The following is a 14,607-nucleotide window of genomic DNA, read 5'->3' as shown; positions in this document are numbered from 1 at the left end:
TTTGTGAGATTTTTGTGGGATGTTCTGGGAATTGGTGGAGATTTTGTGGGACATTCCTGTGAATTGGTAGGGTTTTGAAATGATTTAGGGAGTTTTGTGGGACTTCTCTGGAATTTTCTGGGGTTTTTCTGGAATTGTGTGGGATTCTGAGGAGACTTGAAGAATTTTGAGGAATTTGTTTTAGATTTTGTGGGAATTTGTGGAGATTTTCTGGGATTTTTCTGGAATTTGGTGGGCCTTTTCAATGACTTTGTGTGGTTTTGAAGAGACTTGAAGAATTTTGAGGATTTTTTTTATATTTTGTGGAAACTTGTGGAGGTTTTGTGTGATTTTCGTGGGATTTTGTGGGATATTGAGTCGATTTAGGGATCTGGAGGGATTTTTCATGTATTTTGTGGGAATTTGTGGAGATTTGGTGGGATATTTTTCTAGAATTTGGTCGTGTTTTGAGAAGATTTAGGGGAATTTTGTGGGATTTTTCCTGGAATTTTGTTGGATACTGGGGAGTTTTTGTGGAATGTTTGTGGAACTTTGAGGGACTCTTCTGGAATTTGGTGAGATTTTGTAGAGAACTGACGAATTATCAGGGATTTTTCATGTATTCTGTGGGAATTTGTGGAGATTTGGTGGGATTTTTCTGGAATTTGGTAGAGTTTTGAGAAGATTTAGGGAATTTTGTGGGATTTTTCCTGGAATTTTGTTGGATATTGAGGAGATTTTGTGGGGTGTTTGTGGAACTTTGAGGGACTTTTCTGGAATTTGGTGTGATTCTGTAGAGAACTGACGAATTATCAGGGATTTTTCATGTATTCTGTGGGAATTTGTGGAGATTTGGTGGAATTTTTCTGGAATTTGGTAGAGTTTTGAGAAGATTTAGGGAATTTTGTAAGATTTTTCTGGAATTTGGTGGGCCTTTTTGAAGGACTTTGTGTGGTTTTGAGGAGACTTGAAGAATTTTGAGGAATTTTTCTTAGATTTTGTGGAAACTTGTGGAGGTTTTGTGAGATTTTGTGGGATATTGAGGCGATTTAGGGATCTTGAGGGATTTTTCATGTATTTTGTGGGAATTTGTGGAGATTTGGTGGGATATTTTTCCAGAATTTGGTCGTGTTTTGAGAAGATTTAGGGAATTTTGTGGGATTTTTCCTGGAATTTTATTGGATACTGGGGAGATTTTGTGGAATGTTTGTTAATTTTTGAGGGACTTTTCTGGAATTTGGTGAGATTCTGTAGAGAACTGACGAATTATCAAGGATTTTTCATGTATTCTGTGGGAATTTGTGGAGATTTGGTGGGATTTTTGTGGATTTTGGCCGTGTTTTGAGAAGATTTAGGGAATTTTGTGTGATTTTTCTGGGATTTTGTTGGGTATTGAGGACATTTTGTGGGATGTTTCTGGAATTTGGTGGGGCTTTTCAAGAATTTTGTGGTATTTTGAAAAGATTTAGGGAATTTTGTGGTGTTTTTTCTTGAATTTTGTGGGAAACTGTGCTGATTTTATGGGGCGTTTCTGGAATTTGGTCGAGTTTTCAGAAGATTTAGGGATTTTTGTGAGATTTTTGTGGGATGTTCTGGGAATTGGTGGAGATTTTTTGGGACATTCCTGTGAATTGGTAGGGTTTTGAAATGATTTAGGGAGTTTTGTGGGACTTCTCTGGAATTTTGTGGGTTTTTTCTGGAATTGTGTGGGATTCTGAGGAGACTTGAAGAATTTTGAGGAATTTGTTTTAGATTTTGTGGGAATTTGTGTAGATTCTGTGGGATTTTACTGGAATTTGGTGGGCCTTTTCAAGGACTTTGTGTGGTTTTGAGGAGACTTGAAGAATTTTGAGGAAATTTTCTTAGATTTTGTGGAATCTTGTGGAGGTTTTGTGTGATTTTTGTGGGATTTTGTGGGATATTGAGGCGATTTAGGGATCTTGAGGGATTTTTCATGTATTTTGTGGGAATTTGTGGAGATTTGGTGGGATATTTTTCTAGAATTTGGTCGTGTTTTGAGAAGATTTAGGGAATTTTGTGGCATTTTTCCTGGAATTTTGTTGGATACTGGGGAGATTTTGTGGGATGTTTGTGGAACTTTGAGAGACTTTTCTGGAATTTGGTGAGATTCTGTAGAGAACTGACGAATTATCAGGGATTTTTCATGTATTCTGTGGGAATTTGTGGAGATTTGGTGGGATTTTTGTGGATTTTGGCCGTCTTTTGAGAAGATTTAGGGAATTTTGTGGGATTTTTCCTGGAATTTTGTTGGATATTGAGGAGATTTTGTGGGGTGTTTGTGGAACTTTGAGGGACTTTTCTGGAATTTGGTGAGATTCTGTAGAGAACTTACGAATTATCAGGGATTTTTCATGTATTCTGTGGGAATTTGTGGAGATTTGGTGGGATTTTTGTGGATTTTGGCCGTGTTTTGAGAAGATTTAGAGAATTTTGTGTGTTTTTTCTGGGATTTTGTTGGGTATTGAGGACATTTTGTGGGATGTTTCTGGAATTTGGTGGGGCTTTTCAAGAATTTTGTGGTATTTTGAAAAGATTTTAGGAATTTTGTGGTGTTTTGAATTTTGTGGGAAACTGTGCTGATTTTATGGGGCGTTTCTGGAATTTGGTCGAGTTTTCAGAAGATTTAGGGATTTTTGTGAGATTTTTGTGGGATGTTCTGGGAATTGGTGGAGATTTTGTGGGACATTCCTGTGAATTGGTAGGGTTTTGAAATGATTTAAAAAGTTTTGTGGGACTTCTCTGGAATTTTGTGGGTTTTTTCTGGAATTGTGTGGGATTCTGAGGAGACTTGAAGAATTTTGAGGAATTTGTTTTAGATTTTGTGGGAATTTGTGTAGATTCTGTGGGATTTTTCTGGAATTTGGTGGGCCTTTTCAAGGACTTTGTGTGGTTTTGAGGAGACTTGAAGAATTTTGAGGAATTTTTCTTAGATTTTGTGGAAACTTGTAAAGGTTTGGTGGGATTTTTGTGGAATTTTGTGGGATATTGAGGCGATTTAGGGATCTTGAGGGATTTTTCATGTATTTTGTGGGAATTTGTGGAGATTTGGTGGGATATTTTTCTAGAATTTGGTCGTGTTTTGGGAAGATTTAGGGAATTTGGTGGGATTTTTCCTGGAATTTTATTGGATACTGGGGAGATTTTGTGGGATGTTTGTGGAACTTTGAGGGACTTTTCTGGAATTTGGTGAGATTCTGTAGAGAACTGAAGAATTATCAGGGATTTTTCATGTATTCTGTGGGAATTTGTGGAGATTTGGTGGGATTTTTGTGGATTTTGGCCGTGTTTTGAGAAGATTTAGGGAATTTTGTGTGATTTTTCTGGGATTTTGTTGGGTATTGAGGACATTTTGTGGGATGTTTCTGGAATTTGGTGGGGCTTTTCAAGAATTTTGTGGTATTTTGAAAAGATTTAGGGAATTTTGTGGTGTTTTTTCTTGAATTTTGTGGGAAACTGTGCTGATTTTATGGGGCGTTTCTGGAATTTGGTCGAGTTTTCAGAAGATTTAGGGATTTTTGTGAGATTTTTGTGGGATGTTCTGGGAATTGGTGGAGATTTTGTGGGACATTCCTGTGAATTGGTAGGGTTTTGAAATGATTTAGGGAGTTTTGTGGGACTTCTCTGGAATTTTCTGGGGTTTTTCTGGAATTGTGTGGGATTCTGAGGAGACTTGAAGAATTTTGAGGAATTTGTTTTAGATTTTGTGGGAATTTGTGGAGATTTTCTGGGATTTTTCTGGAATTTGGTGGGCCTTTTCAATGACTTTGTGTGGTTTTGAAGAGACTTGAAGAATTTTGAGGATTTTTTTTATATTTTGTGGAAACTTGTGGAGGTTTTGTGTGATCTTTGTGGGATTTTGTGGGATATTGAGGCGATTTAGGGATCTGGAGGGATTTTTCATGTATTTTGTGGGAATTTGTGGAGATTTGGTGGGATATTTTTCTAGAATTTGGTCGTGTTTTGAGAAGATTTAGGGGAATTTTGTGGGATTTTTCCTGGAATTTTGTTGGATACTGGGGAGTTTTTGTGGAATGTTTGTGGAACTTTGAGGGACTCTTCTGGAATTTGGTGAGATTTTGTAGAGAACTGAAGAATTATCAGGGATTTTTCATGTATTCTGTGGGAATTTGTGGAGATTTGGTGGGATTTTTCTGGAATTTGGTAGAGTTTTGAGAAGATTTAGGGAATTTTGTGGGATTTTTCCTGGAATTTTGTTGGATACTGGGGAGATTTTGTGGGATGTTTGTGGAACTTTGAGGGACTTTTCTGGAATTTGGTGAGATTCTGTAGAGAACTGACGAATTATCAGGGATTTTTCATGTATTCTGTGGGAATTTGTGGAGATTTGGTGGAATTTTTCTGGAATTTGGTAGAGTTTTGAGAAGATTTAGGGAATTTTGTAAGATTTTTCTGGAATTTGGTAGGCCTTTTTGAAGGACTTTGTGTGGTTTTGAGGAGACTTGAAGAATTTTGAGGAATTTTTCTTAGATTTTGTGGAAACTTGTGGAGGTTTTGTGAGATTTTTGTGGGATTTTGTGGGATATTGAGGCGATTTAGGGATCTTGAGGGATTTTTCATGTATTTTGTGGGAATTTGTGGAGATTTGGTGGGATATTTTTCCAGAATTTGGTCGTGTTTTGAGAAGATTTAGGGAATTTTGTGGGATTTTTCCTGGAATTTTATTGGATACTGGGGAGATTTTGTGGGATGTTTGTGGAACTTTGAGGGACTTTTCTGGAATTTGGTGAGATTCTGTAGAGAACTGACGAATTATCAGGGATTTTTCATGTATTCTGTGGGAATTTGTGGAGATTTGGTGGGATTTTTGTGGATTTTGGCCGTGTTTTGAGAAGATTTAGGGAATTTTGTGTGATTTTTCTGGGATTTTGTTGGGTATTGAGGACATTTTGTGGGATGTTTCTGGAATTTGGTGGGGCTTTTCAAGAATTTTGTGGTATTTTGAAAAGATTTAGGGAATTTTGTGGTGTTTTTTCTTGAATTTTGTGGGAAACTGTGCTGATTTTATGGGGCGTTTCTGGAATTTGGTCGAGTTTTCAGAAGATTTAGGGATTTTTGTGAGATTTTTGTGGGATGTTCTGGGAATTGGTGGAGATTTTGTGGGACATTCCTGTGAATTGGTAGGGTTTTGAAATGATTTAAGGAGTTTTGTGGGACTTCTCTGGAATTTTGTGGGTTTTTTTCTGGAATTGTGTGGGATTCTGAGGAGACTTGAAGAATTTTGAGGAATTTGTTTTAGATTTTGTGGGAATTTGTGTAGATTCTGTGGGATTTTTCTGGAATTTGGTGGTTTTTTTCAAGGACTTTGTGTGGTTTTGAGGAGACTTGAAGAATTTTGAGGATTTTTTTTTATATTTTGTGGAAACTTGTGGAGGTTTTGTGTGATCTTTGTGGGATTTTGTGGGATATTGAGGCGATTTAGGGATCTTGAGGGATTTTTCATGTATTTTGTGGGAATTTGTGGAGATTTGGTGGGATATTTTTCTAGAATTTGGTCGTGTTTTGGGAAGATTTAGGGAATTTTGTGGGATTTTTCCTGGAATTTTATTGGATACTGGGGAGATTTTGTGGGATGTTTGTGGAACTTTGAGGGACTTTTCTGGAATTTGGTGAGATTCTGTAGAGAACTGACGAATTATCAGGGATTTTTCATGTATTCTGTGGGAATTTGTGGAGATTTGGTGGGATATTTTTCTAGAATTTGGTCATGTTTTGAGAAGATTTAGGGAATTTTGTGTGATTTTTCTGGGATTTTGTTGGGTATTGAGGACATTTTGTGGGATGTTTCTGGAATTTGGTAGGGCTTTTCAAGAATTTTGTGGTATTTTGAAAAGATTTAGGGAATTTTGTGGTGTTTTTTCTTGAATTTTGTGGGAAACTGTGCTGATTTTTTGGGGCGTTTCTGGAATTTGGTCGAGTTTTCAGAAGATTTAGGGATTTTTGTGAGATTTTTGTGGGATGTTCTGGGAATTGGTGGAGATTTTTTGGGACATTCCTGTGAATTGGTAGGGTTTTGAAATGATTTAGGGAGTTTTGTGGGACTTCTCTGGAATTTTGCGGGTTTTTTCTGGAATTGTGTGGGATTCTGAGGAGACTTGAAGAAGTTGGAGGGATTTTTCCTAAATGTTGGGGAAATTGGTGGAGATTTTGTGAGATGTTTCAGGAATTTGTTTGGATTTTGAGAAGATGTAGGGAATTTTGTTGGATTTTTGTGGAATTTTGAGGATTTCTCTTGAATTTTGTGGGATTTGGAGGAGACTTGAAGAATTTTGCGGGAATTTTCTTAGATTTTGTGGAAATGTGTGGAGATTTTGTGAGATGTCTGTAGAATTTTGTAATGTTTTGAGAAGATGTAGGGAATTTTGTGGCATTTTTCTGGAATTTTGAGGGGCTTTCAAGAACTTTGTGAGAGTTTTTTGAATTTTTTTGAAATTTGCTGAGATTTTGTGAGATGGTTCTGGAGTTTGGTGGGATATTGAGGAAATTCAGTGAATTTGGAGGGAATTTTCTTGAATTTTGTGGAAATTGTTGGAGATTTTGTGGGATGTTGCAGGAATATGGTTGGGTTCTGAGAAGATTTAGGGAATTGTGTGGGGCTTGTACAGAATTTGGTGGGATTTCTCTTGAATTTTGTGGGATTTCTATTGAATTTTATGGGATGTTTGTGGGATGTTTGTGAGATGTTTGTAGGATGTTTGTGGTATTTGGAGGAGACTTGAAGAATTTTGCGGGATTTTTTTTGAAATGTTTGGAAATTGGTGGAGATTTTGTGAGATGTTGCAGGAATTTGTTTGGGTTTTGAGAAGATGGAAGGAATTTTGTTGGATTTTTGTGGAATTTTGAGGATTTGTCTTGAATTTTGTGGGATTTGGAGGAGACTTGAAGAATTTTGCGGGAATTTTCTTAGATTTTGTGTAAATTTGTTGAGATTTTGTGAGATGGTTCTGGAATTTGGTGGGATATTGAGGAAATTCAGTGAATTTGGAGGGATTTTTCTTGAATTTTGTGGAAATTGTTGGAGATTTTGTGGGATGTTGCAGGAATTGGGTAGGGTTTTGAGAAGGTTTAGGGAATTTTGTGGCATTTTTCTGCAATTTTGTGAGGCTTTTCCAGAATTTTTGGTGATATTGAGGTGATTTGGTGGGATGTTTCTGGAATTTTGTGGGATTTTTCTGGGATTTGTAGGAGACTTGAAGAATTTTGCGGGATTTTTCTTGAATTGTTTGGAAATTGGTGGAGATTTTGTGAGATGTTGCAGGAGTTTGTTTGGGTTTTGAGAAGATGTAGGGAAGTTTGTGGCATTTTTCTGGAATTCTGAGGGGCTTTCAAGAACTTTGTGAGAGTTTTCTTGAATTTAGTGGAAATTTGTTGAGATTTTGTGAGATGGTTCTGGAATTTGGTGGGATTTTTGTGGGATTTTGAGGATTTGTCTTGAATTTTGTGGGATTTGGAGGAGACTTGAAGAATTTGGAGGGAATTTTCTTGAATTTTTTGGATATTGGTGGAGATTTTGTGAGATGCTGCAGGAATGTGGTTGGGTTTTGAGAAGATTTAGGGATTTTTGTGGGATTTTCGTGGAATTTTCAGCAGCTTTCAAGTATTTTGTGAGAGTCTTCTTGAATTTTGTGGAAATTGTTGGAGATTTTGTGGGATGTTGCAGGAATGTGGTTGGGTTTTGAGAAGATTTAGGGAATTGTGTGGGGCTTGTACAGGATTTTGTGCGATTTCTTTTGAATTTTGTGGGATTTCTCTTGAATTTTGTGGGATGTTTGTGGGATGTTTGTGGGATGTTTGTGGGATGTTTGTGGTATTTGCAGGAGACTTGAAGAATTTTGCGGGATTTTTCTTGAATTGTTTGGAAATTGGTGGAGATTTTGTGAGATGTTGCAGGAGTTTGTTTGGGTTCTGAGAAGATGGAAGGAATTTTGTGGGATTTTTGTGGAATTTTGAGGATTTGTCTTGAATTTTGTGGGATTTGGAGGAGACTTGAAGAATTTTGCGGAATTTTCTTAGATTTTGTGGAAATTGGTGGAGATTTTGTGAGATGGTTCTGGAATTTGGTGGGATATTGAGGAAATTCAGTGAATTTTGAGGGATTTTTCTTGAATTTTGTGGAAATTGTTGGAGATTTTGTGGGATGTTGCAGGAATTGGGTAGGGTTTTGAGAAGGTTTAGGGAATTTTGTGGCATTTTTCTGCAATTTTGTGAGGCTTTTCCAGAATTTTTGGTGATATTGAGGTGATTTGGTGGGATGTTTCTGGAATTTTGTGGGATTTTTCTGGGATTTGTACGAGACTTGAAGAATTTGGAGGGATTTTTCTTGAATTGTTTGGAAATTGGTGGAGATTTTGTGAGATGTTGCAGGAGTTTGTTTGGGTTTTGAGAAGATGTAGGGAAGTTTGTGGCATTTTTCTGGAATTTTGAGGGGCTTTCAAGAACTTTGTGAGAGTTTTCTTGAATTTAGTGGAAATTTGTTGAGATTTTGTGAGATGGTTCTGGAATTTGGTGGGATTTTTGTGGGATTTTGAGGATTTGTCTTGAATTTTGTGGGATTTGGAGGAGACTTGAAGAATTTGGAGGGAATTTTCTTGAATTTTTTGGATATTGGTGGAGATTTTGTGAGATGCTGCAGGAATGTGGTTGGGTTTTGAGAAGATTTAGGGATTTTTGTGGGATATTCGTGGAATTTTCAGCAGCTTTCAAGTATTTTGTGAGAGTCTTCTTGAATTTTGTGGAAATTTCCGGAGATTTTGTGAGATGTTGCAGGAATTTGGTGGGATTTTTGTGGAATTTTGAGGAATTCTCTTGAATTTTGTGGGATTTGGAGGAGACTTGAAGAAGTTGGAGGGATTTTTCCTAAATGTTGTGGAAATTGGTGGAGATTTTGTGAGATGTTTCAGGAATTTGTTTGGATTTTGAGAAGATGTAGGGAATTTTGTTGGATTTTTGTGGAATTTTGAGGATTTCTCTTGAATTTTGTGGGATTTGGAGGAGACTTGAAGAATTTTGCGGGAATTTTCTTAGATTTTGTGGAAATGTGTGGAGATTTTGTGAGGTGTCTGTAGAATTTTGTAATGTTTTGAGAAGATGTAGGGAATTTTGTGGCATTTTTCTGGAATTTTGAGGGGCTTTCAAGAACTTTGTGAGAGTTTTTTTCAATTTTTTTGAAATTTGTTTAGATTTTGTGAGATGGTTCTGGAGTTTGGTGGGATATTGAGGAAATTCAGTGAATTTGGAGGGAATTTTCTTGAATTTTGTGGAAATTGTTGGAGATTTTGTGGGATGTTGCAGGAATGTGGTTGGGTTCTGAGAAGATTTAGGGAATTGTGTGGGGCTTGTACAGAATTTGGTGGGATTTCTCTTGAATTTTGTGGGATTTCTATTGAATTTTATGGGATGTTTGTGGGATATTTGTGAGATGTTTGCAGGATGTTTGTGGTATTTGGAGGAGACTTGAAGAATTTTGCGGGATTTTTCTTGAAATGTTTGGAAATTGGTGGAGATTTTGTGAGATGTTGCAGGAATTTGTTTGGGTTTTGAGAAGATGGAAGGAATTTTGTTGGATTTTTGTGGAATTTTGAGGATTTCTCTTGAATTTTGTGGGATTTGGAGGAGACTTGAAGAATTTTGCGGGAATTTTCTTAGATTTTGTGGAAATTTGTTGAGATTTTGTGAGATGGTTCTGGAATTTGGTGGGATATTGAGGAAATTCAGTGAATTTTGAAGGAATTTTCTTGAATTTTGTGGAAATTGTTGGAGATTTTGTGGGATGTTGCAGGAATTTGTTAGGGTTTTGAGAAGGTTTAGGGAATTTTGTGGCATTTTTCTGCAATTTTGTGAGGCTTTTCCAGAATTTTTGGTGATATTGAGGTGATTTGGTGGGATGTTTCTGGAATTTTGTGGGATTTTTCTGGGATTTGTAGGAGACTTGAAGAATTTTGCGGGATTTTTCTTGAATTGTTTGGAAATTGGTGGAGATTTTGTGAGATGTTGCAGGAGTTTGTTTGGGTTTTGAGAAGATGTAGGGAAGTTTGTGGCATTTTTCTGGAATTTTGAGGGGCTTTCAAGAACTTTGTGAGAGTTTTCTTGAATTTAGTGGAAATTTGTTGAGATTTTCTGAGATGGTTCTGGAATTTGGTGGGATTTTTGTGGGATTTTGAGGATTTGTCTTGAATTTTGTGGGATTTGGAGGAGACTTGAAGAATTTGGAGGGAATTTTCTTGAATTTTTTGGATATTGGTGGAGATTTTGTGAGATGCTGCAGGAATGTGGTTGGGTTTTGAGAAGATTTAGGGATTTTTGTGGGATATTTGTGGAATTTTCAGCAGCTTTCAAGTATTTTGTGAGAGTCTTCTTGAATTTTGTGGAAATTGTTGGAGATTTTGTGGGATGTTGCAGGAATGTGGTTGGGTTTTGAGAAGATTTAGGGAATTGTGTGGGGCTTGTAAAGGATTTTGTGCGATTTCTTTTGAATTTTGTGGGATTTCTCTTGAATTTTGTGGGATGTTTGTGGGATGTTTGTGGGATGTTTGTGGGATGTTTGTGGGATGTTTGTGGGATGTTTGTGGTATTTGGAGGAGACTTGAAGAATTTTGCGGGATTTTTCTTGAATTGTTTGGAAATGTGTGGAGATTTTGTGAGATGTTGCAGGAGTTTGTTCGGGTTCTGAGAAGATGGAAGGAATTTTGTGGGATTTTTGTGGAATTTTGAGGATTTGTCTTGAATTTTGTGGGATTTGGAGGAGACTTGAAGAATTTTGTGGAATTTTCTTAGATTTTGTGGAAATTTGTTGAGATTTTCTGAGATGGTTCTGGAGTTTGGTGGGATATTGAGGAAATTCAGTGAATTTTGAGGGATTTTTCTTGAATTTTGTGGAAATTGTTGGAGATTTTGTGGGATGTTGCAGGAATTGGGTAGGGTTTTGAGAAGGTTTAGGGAATTTTGTGGCATTTTTCTGCAATTTTGTGAGGCTTTTCCAGAATTTTTGGTGATATTGAGGTGATTTGGTGGGATGTTTCTGGAATTTTGTGGGATTTTTCAGGGATTTGTAGGAGACTTGAAGAATTTTGCGGGATTTTTCTTGAATTGTTTGGAAATTGGTGGAGATTTTGTGAGATGTTGCAGGAGTTTGTTTGGGTTTTGAGAAGATGTAGGGAATTTTGTGGCATTTTTCTGGAATTTTGAGGGGCTTTCAAGAACTTTGTGAGAGTTTTCTTGAATTTAGTGGAAATTTGTTGAGATTTTGTGAGATGGTTCTGGAATTTGGTGGGATTTTTGTGGGATTTTGATGATTTGTCTTGAATTTTGTGGGATTTGGAGGAGACTTGAAGAATTTGGAGGGAATTTTCTTGAATTTTTTGGATATTGGTGGAGATTTTGTGAGATGCTGCAGGAATGTGGTTGGGTTTTGAGAAGATTTAGGGATTTTTGTGGGATATTCGTGGAATTTTCATCAGCTTTCAAGTATTTTGTGAGAGTCTTCTTGAATTTTGTGGAAATTTCCGGAGATTTTGTGAGATGTTGCAGGAATTTTGTGGGATTTTTGTGGAATTTTGAGGAATTCTCTTGAATTTTGTGGGATTTGGAGGAGACTTGAATAAGTTGGAGGGATTTTTCCTAAATGTTGTGGAAATTGGTGGAGATTTTGTGAGATATTTCAGGAATTTGTTTGGATTTTGAGAAGATGTAGGGAATTTTGTTGGATTTTTGTGGAATTTTGAGGGGCTTTCAAGAACTTTGTGAGAGTTTTTTTGAATTTTTTGGAAATTTGTTGAGATTTTGTGAGATGGTTCTGGAGTTTGGTGGGATATTGAGGAAATTCAGTGAATTTGGAGGGAATTTTCTTGAATTTTGTGGAAATTGTTGGAGATTTTGTGGGATGTTGCAGGAATGTGGTTGGGTTCTGAGAAGATTTAGGGAATTGTGTGGGGCTTGTACAGAATTAGGTGGGATTTCTCTTGAATTTTGTGGGATTTCTATTGAATTTTATGGGATGTTTGTGGGATATTTGCGAGATGTTTGTAGGATGTTTGTGGTATTTGGAGGAGACTTGAAGAATTTTGCGGGATTTTTCTTGAAATGTTTGGAAATTGGTGGAGATTTTGTGAGATGTTGCAGGAATTTGTTTGGGTTTTGAGAAGATGGAAGGAATTTTGTTGGATTTTTGTGGAATTTTGAGGATTTCTCATGAATTTTGTGGGATTTGGAGGAGACTTGAAGAATTTGGAGGGAATTTTCTTAAATTATGTGGAAATTTGTTGAGATTTTGTGAGATGGTTCTGGAATTTGGTGGGATATTGAGGAAATTCAGTGAATTTTGAGGGATTTTTCTTGAATTTTGTGGAAATTGTTGGAGATTTTGTGGGATGTTGCAGGAATTTGGTAGGGTTTTGAGAAGGTTTAGGGAATTTTGTGGCATTTTTCTGCAATTTTGTGAGGCTTTTCCAGAATTTTTGGTGATATTGAGGTGATTTGGTGGGATGTTTCTGGAATTTTGTGGGATTTTTCTGGGATTTGTAGGAGACTTGAAGAATTTTGCGGGATTTTTCTTGAATTGTTTGGAAATTGGTGGAGATTTTGTGAGATGTTGCAGGAGTTTGTTTGGGTTTTGAGAAGATGTAGGGAAGTTTGTGGCATTTTTCTGGAATTTTGAGGGGCTTTCAAGAACTTTGTGAGAGTTTCCTTGAATTTAGTGGAAATTTGTTGAGATTTTGTGAGATGGTTCTGGAATTTGGTGGGATTTTTGTGGGATTTTGAGGATTTGTCTTGAATTTTGTGGGATTTGGAGGAGACTTGAAGAATTTGGAGGGAATTTTCTTGAATTTTTTGGATATTGGTGGAGATTTTGTGAGATGCTGCAGGAATGTGGTTGGGTTTTGAGAAGATTTAGGGATTTTTGTGGGATATTCGTGGAATTTTCAGCAGCTTTCAAGTATTTTGTGAGAGTCTTCTTGAATTTTGTGGAAATTTCCGGAGATTTTGTGGGATGTTGCAGGAATTTTGTGGGATTTTTGTGGAATTTTGAGGATTTCTCTTGAATTTTGTGGGATTTGGAGGAGACTTGAAGAATTTTGCGGGAATTTTCTTAGATTTTGTGGAAATGTGTGGAGATTTTGTGAGATGTCTGTAGAATTTTGTAATGTTTTGAGAAGATGTAGGGAATTTTGTGGCATTTTTCTGGAATTTTGAGGGGCTTTCAAGTACTTTGTGAGAGTTTTTTTGAATTTTTTGGAAATTTGTTGAGATTTTGTGAGATGGTTCTGGAGTTTGGTGGGATATTGAGGAAATTCAGTGAATTTGGAGGGAATTTTCTTGAATTTTGTGGAAATTGTTGGAGATTTTGTGGGATGTTGCAGGAATGTGGTTGGGTTCTGAGAAGATTTAGGGAATTGTGTGGGGCTTGTACAGGATTTTGTGCGATTTCTTTTGAATTTTGTGGGATTTCTCTTGAATTTTGTGGGATGTTTGTGGGATGTTTGTGGGATGTTTGTGGTATTTGCAGGAGACTTGAAGAATTTTGCGGGATTTTTCTTGAATTGTTTGGAAATTGGTGGAGATTTTGTGAGATGTTGCAGGAGTTTGTTTGGGTTCTGAGAAGATGGAAGGAATTTTGTGGGATTTTTGTGGAATTTTGAGGATTTGTCTTGAATTTTGTGGGATTTGGAGGAGACTTGAAGAATTTTGCGGAATTTTCTTAGATTTTGTGGAAATTTGTTGAGATTTTGTGAGATGGTTCTGGAATTTGGTGGGATATTGAGGAAATTCAGTGAATTTTGAGGGATTTTTCTTGAATTTTGTGGAAATTGTTGGAGATTTTGTGGGATGTTGCAGGAATGTGGTTGGGTTTTGAGAAGATTTCGGGAATTGTGTGGGGCTTGTACAGAATTTGGTGGGATTTCTCTTGAATTTTGTAGGATTTCTATTGAATTTTATGGGATGTTTGTGGGATGTTTGTGAGATGTTTGTAGGATGTTTGTGGTATTTGGAGGAGACTTGAAGAATTTTGCGGGATTTTTCTTGAATTGTTTGGAAATTGGTGGAGATTTTGTGAGATGTTGCAGGAGTTTGTTTGGGTTCTGAGAAGATGGAAGGAATTTTGTGGGATTTTTGTGGAATTTTGAGGGTTTGTCTTGAATTTTGTGGGATTTGGAGGAGACTTGAAGAATTTTGCGGAATTTTCTTAGATTTTGTGGAAATTTGTTGAGATTTTGTGAGATGGTTCTGGAATTTGGTGGGATATTGAGGAAATTCAGTGAATTTTGAGGGATTTTTCTTGAATTTTTTGGAAATTGTTGGAGATTTTGTGGGATGTTGCAGGAATTTGGTAGGGTTTTGAGAAGATTTATGGAATTTTGTGGCATTTTTCTGCAATTTTGTGAGGCTTTTCCAGAATTTTTGGTGATATTGAGGTGATTTGGTGGGATGTTTCTGGAATTTTGTGGGATTTTTCTGGGATTTGTAGGAGACTTGAAGAATTTTGCGGGATTTTTCTTGAATTGTTTGGAAATTGGTGGAGATTTTGTGAGATGTTGCAGGAGTTTGTTTGGGTTTTGAGAAGATGTAGGGAAGTTTGTGGCATTTTTCTGGAAT

This window comes from Cyanistes caeruleus, unplaced genomic scaffold (assembly GCF_971803275.1).
Source record: "Cyanistes caeruleus unplaced genomic scaffold, bCyaCae1.hap1.1 HAP1_SCAFFOLD_67, whole genome shotgun sequence".
Classification (NCBI taxonomy): domain Eukaryota; kingdom Metazoa; phylum Chordata; class Aves; order Passeriformes; family Paridae; genus Cyanistes; species Cyanistes caeruleus.
The sequence above is the reverse complement of the archived record's forward strand: the minus strand, read 5'-3'. Positions refer to the sequence as shown.